Source organism: Pseudophryne corroboree, chromosome 8 (genome assembly GCF_028390025.1).
Source record: "Pseudophryne corroboree isolate aPseCor3 chromosome 8, aPseCor3.hap2, whole genome shotgun sequence".
NCBI classification, from domain to species: domain Eukaryota; kingdom Metazoa; phylum Chordata; class Amphibia; order Anura; family Myobatrachidae; genus Pseudophryne; species Pseudophryne corroboree.
In genome coordinates this window covers 66,295,618-66,316,293 of record NC_086451.1, presented here as the reverse complement: position 1 = coordinate 66,316,293, position 20,676 = coordinate 66,295,618, and positions in this window count along the sequence as shown.

The following is a 20,676-nucleotide window of genomic DNA, read 5'->3' as shown; positions in this document are numbered from 1 at the left end:
ATGAGTGGGTACGTGTGACTGACAAAGATAGGGTATCATTCCTTAGGGTGGGTAGCTTTGAACCAGAGGTATTACAGAACTTAAGGATAAGGATATGTCTGATAAAATCCAGGAAACAAAGGATTAGACATACAGATTGTTTAAACTTGTGGCAGCAAGAGGGGGATGTGCAAAGGGAATTAGCTCGCACAGCAGGTTCCAAACCTTGCGGGAAAACAATGGCGACCGCACCACCACCACCATATATTGATGGGGAGAAAGTGGCTAAAAGCAATGGTGCATTGGTACAGGATAGGAAAGTGATTGAGAAATGTACTAACGCTAACCCTTGCCAGCTGTATCCCATTTTAAATTTTCCCCAGGACTGTAAGCAGGAAGATGAACCCAGCACGATATCGGCACTCTCTCTAGCAGCCACCATACAGGATACTCAGGTGGGCACGGCCCAACCACCAAGGGTTGTAGCAAGGCCCCCTAGCAGAGGGATAAGTGAGGTTGTGTCCACAGGTAAGTACGGTTCCATACACTATGCAGAAACAATAGCTCCTCACATTATAGAGTCAAACCAGAATGATGTAATTGAATTAAATCCTGACAGGGTGATTGTAGTCCCCAATGGGAAGACTGACGCTCAGGGAGTAACTCCCATCAGGAACATTGCCATGCATTGTCTTTGGTCCCGAGCAGAGTTAAGGTCAATTATGTCAGAATTTCCCAATCCCAGAAAAGATCTAGTCGGATGCCAGAAGTTCATTAAAGAGTTAGGTAACGTCCATGAGCCCACAAATAAAGATTGGCGAACAGTGCTACGGGTGTGTTTACCCTCAAATATTGACACCACAAAATTCATAACAGATTGTAAATTAGACGCAGAGGTTCCTCTCACTGATGAATACAATCAGGAGAATGTAAGGCAAATCAATCTGCAATTAGGAGTGTATTTCCCTACTGTTGTCAAATGGAATAAAATCTTCTCCATAAGACAAAAGGAAGGTGAAATGGCATCTGAATATTTCCATCGGGCACTGCAGGAAATAGCTAGATACACTGGGATCGAGGATATTAAAGATAATGCACACCATAGGGAGGTAGCTGTTTCAGTATTAATGGACGGGTTGAAAGAGGCATCGAGGACAAGAGTGCAGACCTCGCTACCTAACTGGAGAGGTATCTCAGTGACTACATTGAGAGAGTCCGCTGTCGAGCACGATAGGAACATCAGTAAGCACAGGGAGTCACAGGGGGATAAGCTGATGACAGTAAATATACAGGCTCTTACAACAAAACCACATCAGCCAAGACCCCAGACCCCTGCTGTTTGGAAAAGACCGAGAATATGTTACATTTGTAAAAAGGAAGGACATTTTGCCCAGGATTGTAGGAGCAGTAGGACACATAACGTATACAGACCCCCTAGACCTGAATACGAACCACACTACAATTCACATAATTGGGATCAGGGACCACATAGGAGAAATTACGAGCCACATACAGGGGAAACAAGGAGGTACCCACCAAGGAGAGACTGGCAGGCCTCCGAAAACTCACAGCTACCCCCCTCACATATCGTAGCTGCCAATGCGCTGCGGGAGGGTCCCACTACACAATAGGGGTTGGGCCACAACTGTAGTCTGCAGCCAGTGAAGTTGATTGCTAGCCTTGGTAGTAAACCTGAGGTCACGGTTGATGTAGCTGGTGTACCATTACCTTTTCTTGTAGATACAGGGGCGGCCAGGTCAGTGTTGAATTCCACATCAGGTGTAAAGACCACGGGAAAAATGATTTCGGCAATGGGAGTAACAGGAACGGTGCAACAATACCCTTTGAGTAGACCTGCAGAGATTATGATAGGGCCCTTGCAAACCAAACATTCTTTTCTGCTGGCTGCATCGGCTATGACTAATCTACTTGGCAGAGATCTATTGTGTAAAATGCAGTGTGTCATATACTGTACTCCTGAGGGTGTCTTTTTAGATATACCTGAGAACCATGCTCAAGAAGTACAAGATATACTAGACACCCCTCAAAGGCTAATGTCGCATTCTACTGTTATAGACACGTGTCCATCAAAAGTAGAGGAAATGATCTCACAAATACCGGGTTCCCTTTGAACCAAAGATGGACAGGACACTGGATTGATGGCGAATGTAGCTCCAGTAGCAGTACAAGTAAAAGATGTGTTAGAAGTGTACCCTGTCATAGAGCGGCTGCTACAGCAGGGCATCCTAGTCAGGACGTCTAGCACCGCCAATAGTCCCATCTTCCCTGTGAAAAAGAGTGGGGGGAGGGGTTACAGGCTAGTGCAGGATCTAAGGGGGATAAACAAGATAGTTGAGAGCCAATTCCCCGTAGTGCCCAATCCAGCTGTCATCCTCATGCAAATTCCCTCTACTGCAAAATTCTTCACTGTCATTGACCACTGTTCAGCTTTCTTTTCTGTCCCTCTTCACCCTGACAGCCAATATCTCTTTGCTTTTACATACAGGGGAGTACAGTACACCTGGACTCTTCTCCCCCAAGGTTTCATTGACAGCCTGAGTATTTTCTCCCAGGCCTTGCATGACTGTTTACAATCCTTTCAACCTGAGAGTGGATCAGTACTAATACAATATGTCGATGACTTATTGTTGTGTTCTGACTCACTCGAATCGTCCTTAAAAGACACGAAACAGCTTCTGTTTCATCTTTCCCATACAGGACACAAGGTTTCAAAGAATAAGTTGCAGTTGTGCCGGACCAGGGTCAAATATTTGGTACATTGCTTGACTCAAGGACTTAGACACCTCACCGCTGATAGAATACAGGCGATTCGCGACATGACTCTGACACAAACTCAGCAACAGATTTGCACTTTCCTTGGAATGTGTGGGTACTGTCGAAACTGGATTCCAGGTTTCTCTATACTGGCTTTACCTTTGCAAGAAATGGTCTCTTCGAACAAACCGGAATGGATCTCTCACACAGATGAGTTCGAACTGGCGTTTGAGAGACTCAAACAGTGTCTATCACAGGCACCTGCATTAGGTATGCCAGATTATGAGAAGCCCTTCGAATTGTACGGTACTGAAAGTGCTGGGTGCGTGGCAGGTGTCTTAACACAGAGACATGGTGATGCCAGCAGACCGGTAGCCTACTACAGTGCACAGTTGGACACTGTAGCACGGTCACTTGCTTGCGAAGTGTTGCAGCGATAGCTTTGCTGGTAAGTAAAAGCGAGGACGTAGTGTTAGGACACGACCTGACTATCCATACACCTCATGCAGTATCAGCCTTACTGAACTCCGCCAAAACCAGACATGTCTCATCTGCTCGGTTTACACAGTGGGAATTACCACTGATGGCCACGGTAAACATCACCATTAAGAGATGCAGCTCACTAAATCCTGCAACCTACTTGCCAAGTGTGCCTGGACAGGCACAAAGGGTGGAGGATGAGAATAATGGTGAAGGAGGATTTAGTGCAGATACTGATACGCATGATTGTATGGAATACCTGAATCAAACTTTTACAGCGAGACCTGACATCAGTGACAACCCACTGGAAGGAGTAGACTTTACCTTCTACACTGACGGTAGTTGCCACAGACAGATGGAATCAGGAGACTTGTGCACTGGATATGCAGTTGTAGATGATGAAGGTATCATAGAAGCTGAACCCCTTGGCCCACTGCACTCAGCACAAGTTGCTGAGTTGGCGCCCTAACCAGAGCATGTGAATTGGCCAAGGGTAAGTCAGCTAATATATACACAGACTCGGTACGCCTTTGGAGTGGTGCATGATTTTGGGGCCCTATGGCGCCTCAGAAATTTCATGACGGCAGCTGGCACACCTGTAGCGCATGCTACATGTAGAACCAGACAGAGTGGCTGTTATCAAGTGCAAAGCACACACTTACAACCAAGACCCAATTTCACTTGGTAACTGCTAAATCAGAAGAAAGCACCCCCATACAAATGAACATCACATCACTGATGACATTTAACATGATCAACACACAACAGCTGAGGTGGTACACGGTCTGACTTATCTGGGCAAAGAGGGTATATTCAAGCTGGTAAGAGCCTACTGGTGTGCGCCAGGATTCTCTTTTCATGCAGGTAAGAGAGCAATGACATGTTTTACTTGCTTGAGGAAGAATATTGGTAAGACAATACCAACAGAGCCATCCCATATCCCTCCGACAGACGGACCTTTTCAGGTAATGCAAATCGATTTCATACAGTTACCACCCTGTAGGAATTTGAAATATGTGTTAGTATGTATTGATATATTTTTCAACTGGGTAGAAGCGTTCCCTGCTGCCACAAATACTGCTACGTTCACTGCAAAGAAAATTGTGCAGGAATTTGTGTGTAGATATGGTATCCCTAGAATGATTGAAAGTGACAGGGGTACCCATTTTACAGGTAAAGTCTTTCAGGTCATGTGCAAACTGATGGGAATTAATAGCAAGCTGCATACTGCGTACCGGCCACAGGTGAGTGCAAAGGTAGAGAGAGTGAACAGCACTATTAAGAACAAGCTGAGCAAAGTGATGGCTGAAACTGGATTGTCGTGGCCAGAAGCTTTACCACTAGTGTTGTACAGCATCAGAACCACTCCCAGGTCTACACTTAACTTATCACCCTTTGAAATTCTTTTTGGTCGACAACCTCATGTAATGATAGACCCCCAGGATGATTTGAAATGCAATAATGAAGTGACTGTGAAATATTTGGTTGGGATGAGCCAGCAGCTGAGAAATCAACAAAGAAATCTAAAGCTGGTGATTCCTGACCTACCGAACAGTAATTGTCATGACATTGAGCCTGGGGAGTATGTGATGATTCGAAATTTCTTACGCTCAGGTTGCCTCATAGGGGGTAATTCCAAGTTGATCGCAGCAGGAAATTTTTTAGCAGTTGGGCAAAACCATGTGCACTTCAGGGGGGCAGATATAACATGTGCAGAGAGAGTTAGATTTGGGTGTGGTGTGTTCAATCTGCAATCTAAATTGCAGTGTAAAAATAAAGCAGCCAGTATTTACCCTGCACAGAAACAAAATAACCCACCCAAATCTAACTCTCTCTGCACATGTTATATCTGCCTCCCCTGCAGTGCACATGGTTTTGCCCAACTGCTAACAAAAATCCTGCTGCGATCAACTCAGAATTACCCCCACAGGACCATACCAAATCTTGTTAACCAGCACGACAGAAAGTTGAGAGACAGGACTGTTGAAAGGCACCTGAGCACGGAGAGCAACAAGATCTAGGACGGTTGTCACACCATTTTCTTTTTTCACCCCCCCCCCCCCCTGCATTTTCCTTCCTTTTCTCCTCCTTATTTTCCTTCTTTCCCCTAACGAAATGGATCTATCACAAGAGACTGCGTTTCGGGTCCTGCTAGTAATTCTGTTTTTGATCAGGACAATTTGTTTTGGTGAGGGTCCCAGATAGGTCGAGCAGGGATCTGGAATGGGTTCTGATGGCGAGTATGAATTTGTAGGATCTCAGGAGTAGCACATCACTCGAGTAAAGGCTGGTATCAGTAAGCGCTCTGGTAGTCATGGAGCTCGGAGGCACTGTGAAGGGTTATTGTCTGATGAATATTGTATTTGTAGGAATTGTGAGAATATAGTCGAGGATGGGTGCATCCAGAGATGTCAGTCCAACCTTAATATCGACATGGACCGCCATCCGTTGAGTGATTACCACTCATTAGTGGGTAAGGTCTTAAACCAGACAGAATGCTGGGTATGCTCACAGGTACCTCAAGGTCAGAGTAAGTCAGGATTAGTACCATACCCTTTAGCAATAGATGAGGTACTCGAATTACGGGGTGGGAGACCGGTGGACAAGAAATTCAATATTTCTAGGCCCCCTTGCTTGAAGCTCCACCAGTATCATGTAGACAGGTCCTTATTGTGTTTTAATATTTCCAATTACCGAAAACCAGGAAATTAGGAAGTGACGTGGAATAACCAGACAATGACTTTTTCACATAGAGCTGATAAGATACCTATCGACTCTGAACTTGTACGCCAGATAGCCAACAGTGGGAGGTATTTTCGGTATAGGTATACCCGTGGAAGCAAGACCATGTGGGTTAGAAAAGTATCACCAGGGTATTGTGCCCATATCATCCAGACCGATACTTGTACTGAGCAAATGAAAGAACTAGGGATTGGTTTCTTTACTTGGAAAGTTTGCAATATGGTGATGTTACATTTTGTCCCCTATGTTCTCCCAGATGATGCCTATTTCATATGTGGGAGGAAAGCGTACAAGTGGATTGCCCCGAGCTCTGAGGGATTGTGTTATATTGGGAGAGTACTACCGGAGGTCATGACCATAACCCATGATAAAATTAAGGACGTTCACCGCAGTGCTCAGGCTCCTTATACTCATACTCATTATGAACACATCATCAAGAGACACCTCATAGATAGGGCAGAGCACGCAGCCTCTGATTTGATCCACGAATCCACCGGGATTCAGTTCCTTCTCGCATTAGACATCACCTGTACTGCCAGAGGAACTATAAATTATAGGTATATCCATGCGCTAGCGAACTTGATAGATAATGTCACTGAGATGTATGATGACACCTTCAGGTATACGGGAAGGGAGTTACAAGCCTACAAGAAGGAACTGATCCAGCACAGGATGGTCCTTAATTACGTCACAGCCGTGACAGGTGGGTACTGTGTTACTCTGGCAACTCAATATGGTGTGAAGTGCTGTACATATATTACGAACAGCACTGACGACCCCACGGAGATTATCGATCAGAAGATGGACAAGATCTTGCAGTTGAAGTGGGAGTTCAGGAGGAAGCACAACCTTACCTTAGCGACTGTGGGTAATGAACTGACTGGCTGGGTCTCATGGTTGAACCCTAACTCAGGGTTAGGAGAGTGGGCACAGAGTGTCATTATGAGTGTGGGGAAGTTTCTCCTTTGTATCCTGGGAGTCATCATAACTATTAGTTTGATATTTAGGTGTGTTCAAATTCTAATGCGGCGCAAGCACAGCACAAATTTGATGAGTCTAGGGAGCGAGGGCGCTGTTACAGCAGCAGATTTAATTTATGATCCATCCATAGAGACAGCGTTATGATAAGGATTGCAAATGAATTTCATGGCCTGTTTCTTTCACCCGTTTTTCTTTGTCTCCCCCTCTGCCCAGATACATCCAACCGGAAAAGACGTCAGTCCTACCCAAAATGTTTATGTGAATGTATTTTTATATATGTGTCTTATCTTCATCTCTGCAACCTCCAGTTAATGGCACACATAGTCGACAGATGATATCCACATATACTAGCACTCACGTATGTTCCCCCTCCATGTATCATCAACTAAATGTGCACCCCATTTGTTGAAACAAGAAGCCGAAAAGAGCTCGGTAGTGTTTGTTGGCCCATTTACAGACCCTTAATACGGGATGAGAAGGATTTAATGTATACTTCGCAATACCTCGAAGCTTATTTAGAACATATACGGCACGATGATACATGCCCCTCAGACATGGATTCATACATACATGCTTTTTACTATCCCACTAGGTCATACATTTCCCACCTGCAACTCTCCTCCGATCATCCAAGCTTCTGTATATATTGTATAGATATTTTTCTGTTTATTGATTAGTTAGTGGCAGTTATTGGTGACTGCCAAAGGGTGGACTGTCGAACTCAGAACATATTGCAGTACACACATCACGTACAAACTACACACAGATGGCCTCCGTTCGCGTACATGTTCTGCCGTGCGTGCGCACATTCACAATTTGCGTATGGTCGCTCCTGCGGTCCTGCGTATTAGCGCGTGGTATGAGTATGTACGGTAGTGTTTGTAGTCGCATGGAAAAGCCATAAAAACACATGACATATTAAATCCAAATAGTGCACAATGTACACATAGTCTCCCTGCACCACACTAGCAAGTTACACTAGTTTAAATGGTATAAGAACAAAGGGATTCACCTTTTACAGGATAGGAGGGGACAGAACTAGGTTATAAGGTGGTGTTTGGTATCCAGCTGTAGGGTATATTAAGGGCAATATTCCAGTGTTGGTTTGCAGAAGATCGCACGCTCCTGCGAATAGTTATGCACAGGAGCAGAATATAAACATTAACTGTATGTACTGTGCTCTTGATATGAGGCGGGAACCCAGAGGAGAACATCTGCAACTGCACCTGGAACAGACATCGCCCACCTATTCAAACTGACCTATGACCTCTGCTGTACTGTAAATAACCATCCCTGTGTCCAGTGGACAAAGAGATTACAGTCTCCATTGTGTTAGGTTTTGGACAAATGTATAAAAAGCCAGCTGCAGGCCATGTCACTATCACAGACTCTGAAGGTCATCTCCCTTGATGACTGAGGATCGGCCGGGAAGCGCAGGCGAAACCAAAAACGTATGTACCATTGACTGTAGCCATTTTTCTATTGTATTGTATCGTATTGTTATTGTAACCCCCTTTCAGTAATTATATGTTGGTGTGTCGGAACCCGGCATTTTTAATACAATTTGGTGTCGTGTCTCCTTTCCCTGCTAAGGTTATAAGTGTATTTCAGTCACATGTGTAGCTGCTAAGTGCTCATGGAGTATCTTTGGGTGTGTACACACTACGTGTACTTTGTACGGCCAGCGTGGCATTTGAACACAAAGTACGTACACGTACGGGGCTTTGTACGCTAATGGTGTAAAAAGTACGTAGGCTAAGGATTGATTACAGCGGCTGCAGTGGCTCCATTTACAGTGTATTGAATGTCTGTAAATCGACGTTTACACCCCTAAGTGCGCATTCTTGGAGTAATCCTTGACTCCTCCCTCTCCTTCAAACCACACATTCAGCACCTCTCACAAACCTGCCATTTTCATCTAAAAAATATTTCCAGGATCAGACCCTTTCTGACCCAGGATGCTACTAAGGCCCTTATCCACTCACTGGTCATCTCCAGACTGGACTACTGTAATCTACTCCTGACTGGCATTCCTGACAAATACCTCTCTTCACTCCAATCTATCCTCAATGCTGCTGCCCGTCTCATTTTCCTCACCAAACGCACTACGTCCACGTCCCCTCTCCTACAAGCCCTTCACTGGCTTCCCTTCCCTTTCAGAATCCATTTCAAGATTCTCACACCCACTTACAAAGCACTCACCCACTCCTCTCCCATTTACATGTCTGACCTTATCTCCCCTTACACTCCCACCAGTCCTCTTCACTCTGCTAATGCACGCCGACTCTCCTGCCTACTGATCACTTCCTCCCACTCCTACCTCCAAGATTTTTCACGTGCTGCTCCAATTATCTGGAATTTCCTACCTCTCCCCCTCAGACTCTCCACCTCTCTACAAAACTTCAAACGGGCTCTCAAGATCCACTTCACCAAACCCAGCCAAATCTCATCCTAACCCTCTGTTCCACGTTCTCTATGTACCCCGTCTGTATCACCCTTGTCTGTCTACCCCTCACCTTTAGAATGTAAGCTCTCACAAGTAGGGCCCTCTTCCCTCATGTGCTTATCCTTTCTCTTACTTTAATCATCTTCAACTGCATCAACTCCAGCAGTCTTCTGCCACCTGATACTTATTTCAGGGTCATCTGCTGATGTAACTATGTTTATTTACTCTGTATTGTCCTATATTGTCTTCAACTGTAAGTTGCTGTTTTCCTGTTTTGATTATTTGTTTATGTACTCTGTAATTGGGCGCTGCGGAACCCTTGTGGCGCCATATAAATAAAGGATAATAAATAAATAATAAATACTTACACACTGGAACAGGACTCAAGAGGACTCTGTGTGTGTGTGTGTGTGTGTGTGTGTGTGTGTGTGTGTGTGTGTTTGTGTGTGTGTGTCTGTGTCTATCCCTAGACCCAATGGATTAATTGCATAACAGTTTACACAGGACTCAGACACCCCGGTGGGGAGGAGGAGAAGCTGAGATCTCTGTGTCGCAGCTCTCTCCACCCTTCTATCTCTCCTCTAATCAGAAAGCTTTGTAGCTCATAAAACATGATGTTCCTGTGTCTCTGCCTGCACTGCATACTGTCCTGCTCGCATTCTGGCTCTCGCATTTAGAGGAAAAGCTAGTGATATAAGTGTGCTATGGCCGGGGGGCCTCCGACATAGGGGGGCCCAGGGTACGGTATGCCCTGCATACCCCCCCCTACCTTAATCTGGCTATGGATCTAGTGGATCCCCTTCCCGGTAACTTGTGCCAAGGGCGTAGATACCATAGGTGCAGGGAGTGCAGCTGCTATGGGGCCCAGAGTTGAGAGGGGCCACCTTCCCTGTCACAGTTACATGTGTTATATTGCGCGATCTGTAGCCCCTAAACTACAGTGGCTAACGGCATCTAAAGATGGTGTCAGCTACCAGGGCATTCTGGAGATTGGTAAATAAGACACTATGGCAGCCCCCACAGAAACCATCACATCCTGCATTAAAATCGCTAAATTATTCTTGATTTAAAAATACCATGTGGCATGAAACCAGAATCCTATTGGATGATCGCTTAATCTATCTGGAAACTAGTGACTTGACCTGAGGGAGGCATAAAAGCGGTGAGCGCATATTAACAACATACACACGTATGTTAATCTACAATTGGTTCTTGAACATTAATTGAGGATGGGAAAGCAGCTGATATATTACTTACAGTTTTCGGTCCAGCGGGGGGCCACCATAGAAGGTAGGGCACATTTTAGCGTTCTAAAATCGGACAGGGCACCTCACCTCGCTAAAACAGCCTAGCGGGAACACTCATTCTAGAAACATTTGAAATAAGAGGGTTTAGAAATTCTCTTTCATGCTACAGGTTTTGTCTGAGCTTTAAAAATAAAATAAGTGAAGGTGATTTCAAAGGTGCGGGATAGAAAACCGACAGTAACTAGATAGACTGTTATTAGGTCAATCCCATAGTCGACAGGTAAAAGGCAGTAGGTAAGGTCAACAAATACAAAATGTTGACATGACGGTGGTTGACACTAAAAAGGTTGACTTAATTTTTTTTTGGGGGGGTCATGTATGTTTCATCATTTGTGACCACAATCAGTGTATATGTGTATCCTCACAGGCTTGCGTCGCACACCATGTTTCAGACAAGGTGACTCGCTTCTCTCTCCACAAGGTTACTAAAGGTAAATGAAGTAAAGGGAATGAATGTTCACGTGGATAGTAAATAAGGCAAAAGTTTGGAAAACATGTGTTGACCTTTTGTACCTGTTGACCTTTAGCACTGTTTTACCTGTCGACCTTTTGACCAAGTTGACCATATGGTGTCGACCTATGCATTGGAACCTGATTGCAGAAGGTGCTGTTTTATGTGCAGCTTTCCATCAATGGGCTGCTGACTATATAGATGGTCTGATAATAATTAATACCTGCCTTTGTTATGCACAGGCAGGGATAATCTTAATCTCACTGATTTTCTGTGTCTAGGTGGTAGGGCTGGGGAACCATGGTATGCCCGGCACTCGGCATACTGTTGGCATGGCAGCCATTAATCTGCTGGCACAGAGACTCAATGTTGTGGATCAGTGGAAAACAGACAGACGGACCGGTGCTGATCTTCTCACTGCCCAGCTGGATGGTGCACAGTTATTGTAACTCAGACCACGCCAGTTTATGGACACTAATAGGACAAGTGTGTCTAATGCAGGTGATGTATATATTAACACCCCTCTTCCTTTTAACCCAATATTTGTAGATGGACGTTAAGTACTATGGGGCAGATGTATTAACCTGGAGAAGGCATAAGGAAGTGATAAACCAGTGATATGTGCAAGGTGATAAAGGCACCAGCCAATCAGCTCCAATATGTAAATTAACAGTTAGGATCTGATTGGCTGCTGCCTTTATCACCTTGCACATATGACTGGTTTATCACTTCCTTATGCCTTCTCCAGGTTAATACATCTGCCCCTTAGTCTGTGACCTAAAAAAAAGGTTAAGTTAAAACCAGGAAAATCACTGTAAATTGCCCAAGTGCCCCAAGTATTACACAGCACATACAGATTGGTATGGGACTCAGGGTCGACAGTGTCTAGGTCGACACACATTAGGTTGACACCTATCGGTCGACAATGACTAGGTCGACACAGGAAATAGGTTGACACGGCCATTAGGTCGACGTGAACGAGGTCGACATTGGAAAAGGTTGACATGAGTTTTTTATGTTTTTTTGTTGTCGTTTTCTTCGTAAGGTGACAGGGAACCCCAATCACATGGCTCGCGAGTTTCCGGCAAGGTGCCTCGCTCCGCTACCGCTGCTCTTGGCACAAATTACCATTCCCAACTGTAGTCCACGTAGATTTAAAAGTATGAAAAAGTAAAAAAAAAATGAAAAAAAGTGAAAAACCATGTCGACCTTTTTCCACGTCGACCATGTTCATGTCGACCTAATGTCCATGTCTACCTATTTCATCTGTCGACCTACTCAGTGTTGACCAATAGGTGTCGACCTAGACAGTGTCAACCTAGAGTCCGGATACCCATACACTACCCTTGTCTATTATTATTAATATTATTATTATTATTATTATTATTATTATTATAAAATTGAAGTCTGATCTTACGCACGTTTGTGTGATTAACTTGACATTTTGGGGGCATGACCATGTGTCACAACCTCATTATCACCGGGCGAGGGGCTTGCCCAGCTCCCTGGAAGCTGCTAGGTAGCCCCCAGCCTGACTGCTGATTGTGACACCAATCAAGTGGGTGACACCAAAATATCAGAGCTGATCTGTTACATCTTTATGATGGTAATACCACCACTGGCACACGCGAGGGGGTGTTTCTAAGTATACAGGACTCCCCCCTCCGCCCATGGATACATCTCTGCAGCTGACTGAATACCTTAAAAAAAAAATTTTGTGAGACAAAGAGCTGTGTCTCCATCTCATCAGAGTTTCATGCGGGCTGTTTTGCCTGAATCTACATACACGGAGGAGAGGGCTTTGATCTGTGGCACTTGCGGTCCACTGTGGAGTACATGCCATCTGGTTGTCTCTGGGTGCAGGCTAATCGGAAATGAGGGGCGGGGACAGACACATGAGTGACAGCAGGCCGCATCAATAGAGAGTAATAGCTTTCTAGGAAGTGATTGAGAAATGTGGCTGCTTGCTTGCCACTGGGTGAAATGCAGAATGCTAGAGCGGCTGCATTAGGTATGGCGTTATGTTATTATACCCTGCTGCTATTTGTGATATGTAGTTGGCCATATACATACTCTGCTTGTTGCCTACATTATGTTGGTTGGAAGTTACATAGATAGTGCTCCATAACTAATTGATTGTCATGTGTTGATAATTGCAGTAATGAGGGAAAATAAGTCAGAGATGGTATGGACAAATTACTAATTTGCTTGGGGATACTGTGTGTAACTCAGAGGTTCCCAAACGCGGTCCTCAAGGCACGCCAACGGTCCAGGTTTTAAATGTATCCATGCTTGGTCAAAGGTGACTTAATTAGCACCTCAGTCAATTTGATGTAAACATCTGTGCTGAGCCATGGCTATACCTAAACCCTGGACTGTTGGGGTGCCTTGAGGGCCACTTTTGGGAAGCTCTGGTGTAACTATTATTGGATTGAAATGTTGACTTTTGGAAGCTTTAGAATGCCTGAATAAATACAGAAGTTTTTATCTGCAAGTGTGGCGAGTGCAGTCTAACATGTAGGTGTGATACCTAGGAAATCTGCATGAAGTTATGCACACCAACTTGTATACTACAGAACGTGCGTACATTATATATACTCTGTATATACAGTACTTGTCAAAAGTCTGAGCACACCCCCTGAAATCGAAAAGAAGCTTGTTTATCGTACATTCCGCTACTTGTGTATGAATGGAATATAATTAAAAAAAAATACAAAATCTATTATTGTTTTTAGTTTATTCTTTGCGGCAAATCCGCAAACGGTTGAAGATATCCATTGGGGCTGATAAAGCTAAATATTTATCGTATATAATACCCTTTATGAGGTCTAAGAACACTGTACGCTATTTGTGTATGAAGTACCGTAAGGGTACGCTAGTTGCGTAACAATCCCTTTGCCGTGATCGAGACGCTCAAGCGTTACGTTCACTCACGGCCAAGAGATCACAGGCAGGCACGTTATTGGCCGTTAACTAAAGTAATGATTCGCTATAGCGTAGCGAACGCTCGGGACCACGAGGAGATCACCAGCGGAGCTGACGCTCACTATATTAAACCTTTGTATCTAAACCATAAACAGTGTATTGTGCAGTAAAACCTTAGTGTAATGTTAGAGTGTAAATGCAACACAGTATAACCTTATTACCTTAAAAGCTGTTTGAGCGTCACTGACGCTCTGAGATTACTTAATACTATAAGAAATACACAGATACCGTGCTCAGGGTCCAACGCCTAAATATATATTTTGAATGCTATACTTGCAAAAGAGTTAAACACAATACAAGTCATACACTACAATATAACATAGACTACCTAACCAGATAACTACACAGGAAATACAATACAATACGATTTAAGGGAAAATGAGTGAGAAAGAGAAGGAGAGAGAGAGAGAGAAATTGAGAGAGATTGGCCCACAATAACAAGAGAGAAACAGTTGCGGAGAAACACTTACGCACAAGGGGAAACGATCGCATGCGCCTCGATATCCAGCTCCCGATTATCAGCAATGAGAACCGTTGAAGAGAGTGACCTGGATATGGTCGGCCTGCCTATTTATGCCCCACACACAATGCAATTCAATGGTCCCTACAATCTTATTGTTCATTGGACACAGGAATTCGGCTTCGCATTATAACAAAAGGTCATAGGTTGATTCATACAGGTGGGCTGTGACTATTTCCAACAGCTCAGGTGGGAGGGAAACTGGGTTTCCCGCCGCATGGGTAATAAAGTGCAAATAAAGTAAATGTTCATAAACTTCTTATGTCCATAACTATTCGCACGAGCGATTGATCTGTTTCAAACCAACACCGGAATATTTCTAATTAAATATTCTTCCGATGGATACTAAACACCACTGTATTACTCCTGTCTGACCCTTCGTATCAAACAAAGAGGGATTTCTCTGTTCATGAACATTCTATATTAACCAAACTTGCAGAATCTATCAAAGGGACCATGATCTACAAAATACATTATATAGTGAAAATATGTAATGATTGAGTCGCACGCTACGATCGCATAAACTCTACCGTAAATACGCATACCATGCACCTGTGGGTGCCCGCGACTGTGAGTATGCGCACGTACGGGAGAGCGTACGCATGCGCAGCACGGACCTGTGTGAGGTGCAAATATGGTAGTGTGCATAGAGATATTTTTCTGACTTTGACAGTCCACCCTTTGGCAGTCAACAATAACTGCCACTTCCTGAAAACATTTCAAAAGGAGAAAAATATATGTTAGGGGTTAATACATTTACATGGTTGGGTAAGGGAGGAGAGGAGATGGTAGGAAAAGGGTATGACCTAGTGAGATAGCAGAAGCATGTGTGTATGAATCCGTGCTTGGGGGTCATGTATCATCGTGCCGTACGTGTTTTAAATCAAGCTTCGAGGTATTGCGAAGTATACATGTGAATTCCTTCTTATCCCGTGGTACGGGTCTGTGGATGGGCTGTCAAACTTTACCGAGCTCTTTTCGGCTTTGGTTGTAACAAAATGGGGGAGCACATTTTAGTTGATGATACATGAATGGGGGAGATATGTGATTGCTGATATCTGTGCCTGTATTCCCTATCGACTATGTGTGTCATTACCTGAGGGTTGTAGAAATGAAGAAAAGACATAATTACGGTAAATGCGGTGGTATTCTATGTCAGGTAAATGTACAGTCGTCGATTGAGGTCTTGTTTGGTGTCTGTTGAAAGTCGTCTTCTTTGCGCTGTTTTGCCCATTAGGTGCGAGCAAAAAGCTTTGTCAATGCCAATAGATTTACAAAAATGTTGGGCTAGCGTGAGTTTAAGAATTCTAGGGAAACTGGGGATCCATGGCAAAGTTCATCAAATGTCCGTATCTAAAAGTGGTCAAAACTTCTTCTTTGGTCAATCCGTTGTCTGTAGATCGTCTCGTCAAATTCCTCGTCCAAGTGGGTCTTGTTACCTTGGAGCAAACGGAAAAACAGGTGAAAGAAACGGACCGTATAAATCGCATTTTCATCACATCATTGTTTCTACATTAGGGTCATAAATCAAGTCCAGGTTAATTACAGTTTCCTCACTCCTTAAACTCATTACCCTAGTACGATGATTGCACTTCATTAAAGCCTGACCGCATCTAAATATCAATCCAATCGATATGACAACACCTAAGATACATAGGAGAAACTTCCCAACATCCATTATGACTCCTTGAGCCCAGTCTCCTAAACCAGAAAACCAATTTCGCGGGTTCAACCATGACACCCAACCAGTCAGCTCATTACCTACAGCAGCAAGAGTGAGATTGTGTCTCCTGCGAAATTCCCACTTCAATTGGAGAATATCGTCCATCTTTTGGTCTATGACCTCGACCGGGTCCTCGGTGCTATTCGTAATATACGTGCAACATTTCACGCCGTATTGTGTTGCCAGTGTGACACAATATCCGCCTGTCACTGCTGTGAGGTAATTGAGGACCATTCTATGCTGTACCAGTTCTGTTTTGTAAGCCTGAAGTTCTCTTCCAGTATACCTAAACGTGTCATCATACATTTCAGTGATATTATCTAACAAATTGGCGAGCGCAGAAATGTATTTATAATTCAGCACTCCTCTAGCGGTGCGGGTGAAATCTAACGCGATTAAGAATTGAATCCCGGTGGATTCACTTATCAGATCAGAGGCCGGATGCTCTGTCTTCTCTATCAGGTGCCTTTTAACAACGTGCTCGTAATGGGTGTGAGTATAAGGAGCTTGGGCACCACGGTGTATGTCTTTCATTTTGTCATGTGATACAGTCATTACTTCAGGCAGTACTTTTCCAATATAACACAATCCTTCAGAGTTTGGGGCAAGCCACTTGTACGCCTTTCTCCCGCATATGAAATATGCATCATCGGGGAGAACATATGGGACGGAGTAGGACATAACCATATTACACACCTTCCATGTGAAATCTCCTAACCCTAATTCTTCCATCTGCTTAGTACACGTATCAGGTTGTACGATATGTGCACAGTATCCTGGTGATACCTCTCCAACTTTAGTAATCCTATTTCCTAAGGTATACCTATACCGGAAAGATTTTCCTCTACTGGCTATGTGGCGTACAAGCTCTGTATCTGTAGGCATTCTATCTGCTCTATGCGAAAAGGTCATGGTGTGATTACTCCATGACACTTCCCAATTTCCCGGTTTTCGGGGATTGGAGATGTTGAAACATAATAGGGACCTATCCACATGGTATTGGTGGAGCTTCAAACTAGGAGGGCTGGAGATATTAAACCTCCGGTCCACCGGTCTCCCACCATTTAACTCAAGTACCTCCTCTATCGTTAAAGGAAATGGTACTAGCCCTGATTTGCTATGACCCTGAGGTACTTGAGAGCATACCCAACAATCTGTTTTGTTTAACACATTACCCACTAAGGAGTGATAGTCACTCAATGGATGCCGGTCCATATGGATATTAAAACTGGATTGGCATTTCTTAATGCACCCATCCTCAATGACATTGTTACAGAGCCTACAGATACAGTTTTCTTCAGCTAACAATCCTTCACAATTCCTTCTATGGTCAATGCTATCGGATCGTTTTCTGATACTCGCCTTTGCTTGTTGATTATGTTGTTCTCGGAAAACTACGCCTCCATCTTTATCATCAGAACCCATTCCAGAACCTCTCTCGACCTCCATGGTACTCTCGCCGGAACAGACTGCTCTGGTCAACATCATGGTCAACAGGAAAATCCGGATCACAGTCTCTTGGGGCAAGTCCATCTTAGGAGGAGACGAAGAAGAATGAGAAGGGGGGAAAAATAATTTGAGGGAGAGGGGATGGGAAGTGGAGAAAAACAATAAAAGGGAACAGGGGATCGACAACTGCTTTTGATCTTGTGGTTCTCGATGCTCAGGTGCCGCCTTAGTCCTCCTGGAACAGACACTCTAGTGATACAACCTCTACCGTCTGTTCCTTATCACAGGACTTCTCTGGATCAACGACCTTCTTACAGTGGGACGAATGAACCCAAGTCTCTCTCTCAGCATCCTTCAATGCTGTAGTGCTAGTCAATAAGACCTGGTATGGTCCTTCCCATCTGTCAATAAGGCAACCTGAGCGTAGAAAATTCCGTATCATTACATAATCCCCAGGTTCAATGTCATGACAATTACTACCTGGTAAATCAGGAATCACTAACTTCAGATTATCATTTTGATTCCTTAACTGTTTACTCATGTTAATCAAGTATTTTACAGTTACTTCATTGTTACACTTCAAATCATCCTGAGGGTTAATCATAACATGCGGTTGTCGACCAAACAAGATTTCAAAGGGAGACAGATTAAGAGGGGACCTGGGAGTGGTTCTGATGCTGTACAGTACAATGGGTAAAGCTTCTGGCCATGTCAATCCTGTCTCTGCCATCACTTTACTCAGTTTATTTTTAATAGTGCTGTTCACTCTTTCCACTTTCGCACTCGCCTGTGGACGGTATGGAGTATGCAGCTTGCTATCAATTCCCATCAATTTACACATTCCTTGAAAGACATCACCTGTAAAATGGGTACCCCTATCACTTTCGATAATTCTAGGGATACCATATCTACATACAAATTCCTGCACAATTTTCTTAGCAGTAAACATAGCGGTATTTGTGGCCGCTGGAAATGCTTCGACCCAATTTGAGAAAACATCTATACAAACAAGTACATATTTCAAATTTCGACAAGGGGGTAATTGAATGAAGTCAATCTGTATTACCTGGAAAGGGCCGCCGGCAGGTGGGATATGGGATGGTTCTGTAGGGATTGCCTTTCCAATATTCTTTCTCAAACAGGTAAGGCACGACATGGCTCTTTTACTCGCATGAGAGGAGAATCCTGGGGCGCACCAATATGCTCTTACCAACTTGCACATCCCTTCCTTGCCTAGATGAGTCAGCCCGTGAGCTGCTTCAGCCAAACATGGAAGATATGCTCTGGGGGCCACTGGTTTACCATGTCCATCCGTCCAGAGTCCTGAGGACTCCTGGCCATATCCCTTTGCCTTCCAGACTGCCTTTTCCTGTGTGGAACACAAATTTTGCATCTCACACAACTTCTGTCAGTTGTGTGGTGTCTGTCTGTCTGGGGGTAGCAGCTGCTAACTTAGCTGCTTCGTCTGCTCGACTGTTACCAAGTGATACTGGGTCCTGGCTATATGTATGTGCTTTACATTTGATAACAGCCACTCTGTCGGGTTCCTGTATCGCTGTTAGAAGCCTTTTTATGTGAGCTGCATGCGCTACCGGTGTACCAGCTGCCGTCATGAAATTTCTGAGGCGCCATAGGGCTCCGAAATCATGGACTACCCCGAATGCGTATCTAGAATCGGTGTAGATATTGGCTGATTTTCCCTTAGCCAATTCACATGCTCTGGTTAGGGCGACCAGTTCAGCAACCTGGGCTGAGTGAGGTGGGCCTAGCGGTTCCACTTCTATGGTGCCTTGGTCATCTACGACTGCGTATCCAGTACACAAGTCTCCCGAGTCTGACTGTCTATGACAACTATCGTCCGTGTAGAACGTGAGTTCTGCATCTTCCAGTGGGTTGTCACTGATGTCAGGCCTTGCGGTAAAATTTTGGGTCAAATATTCTATACAATCATGAGTATCTTCCTTTGTATTAAATCCTCCTTCCCCAGTACTCTCATCCTCCACCCTTTGGGTCTGTCCAGACACACTTGGGAGATATGTTGCAGGATTTAATGCACTGCATCTCCTTATGGTGATGTTTACGGGGGCCATTAGTGCCAATTCCCATCTTGTAAACCGCGCTGATGAGACGTGCCTGGTTTGGGCAGAATTTAACAAGGCTGACACTGCATGCGGTGTATGAATTGTGAGGTTGTGACCTAGCACGACGTCTTCGCTTTTCGTTACTAGCAATGCTATCGCAGCAACGCTTCGCAAGCATGTGGGGAGGGATCGCGCTACCGTGTCTAGCTGAGCGCTGTAATATGCTACTGGCCTGCTGGCATCACCGTGCTTTTGGGTTAGTACGCCTGCCGCGCAACCAGCACTTTCTGTTCCGTATAGTTCAAAGGGTTTCCCATAGTCTGGCATACCTAATGCTGGTGCCTGCGTTAGGCACTGTTTAAGTCTCTCAAATGCTGCCTCAGACTCGTCTGTATGCGAAATCCGATCAGGTTTGTTTGAGGAGACCATTTCCTGCAAGGGTAACGCTAGGATGGAAAACCCTGGGATCCAGTTACGGCAATACCCACACATTCCTAAAAATGTTCTGATCTGTTGCTGGGTTTGTGGCAGAGTCATGTCTCTAATTGCTTGAATTCTATCAGCGGTCAGGTGTCTCAGTCCTTGTGTTAAACAGTGTCCCAAATATTTTACCTTAGTTTGGCATAATTGCAACTTGTCTTTGGAAACCTTGTGTCCTGTGTCTGAAAGATGAAACAGGAGCTGTTTCGTATCCTTCAGGGATGCCTCCAATGAATCAGAACACAGTAGTAGATCATCCACGTACTGTATTAATACT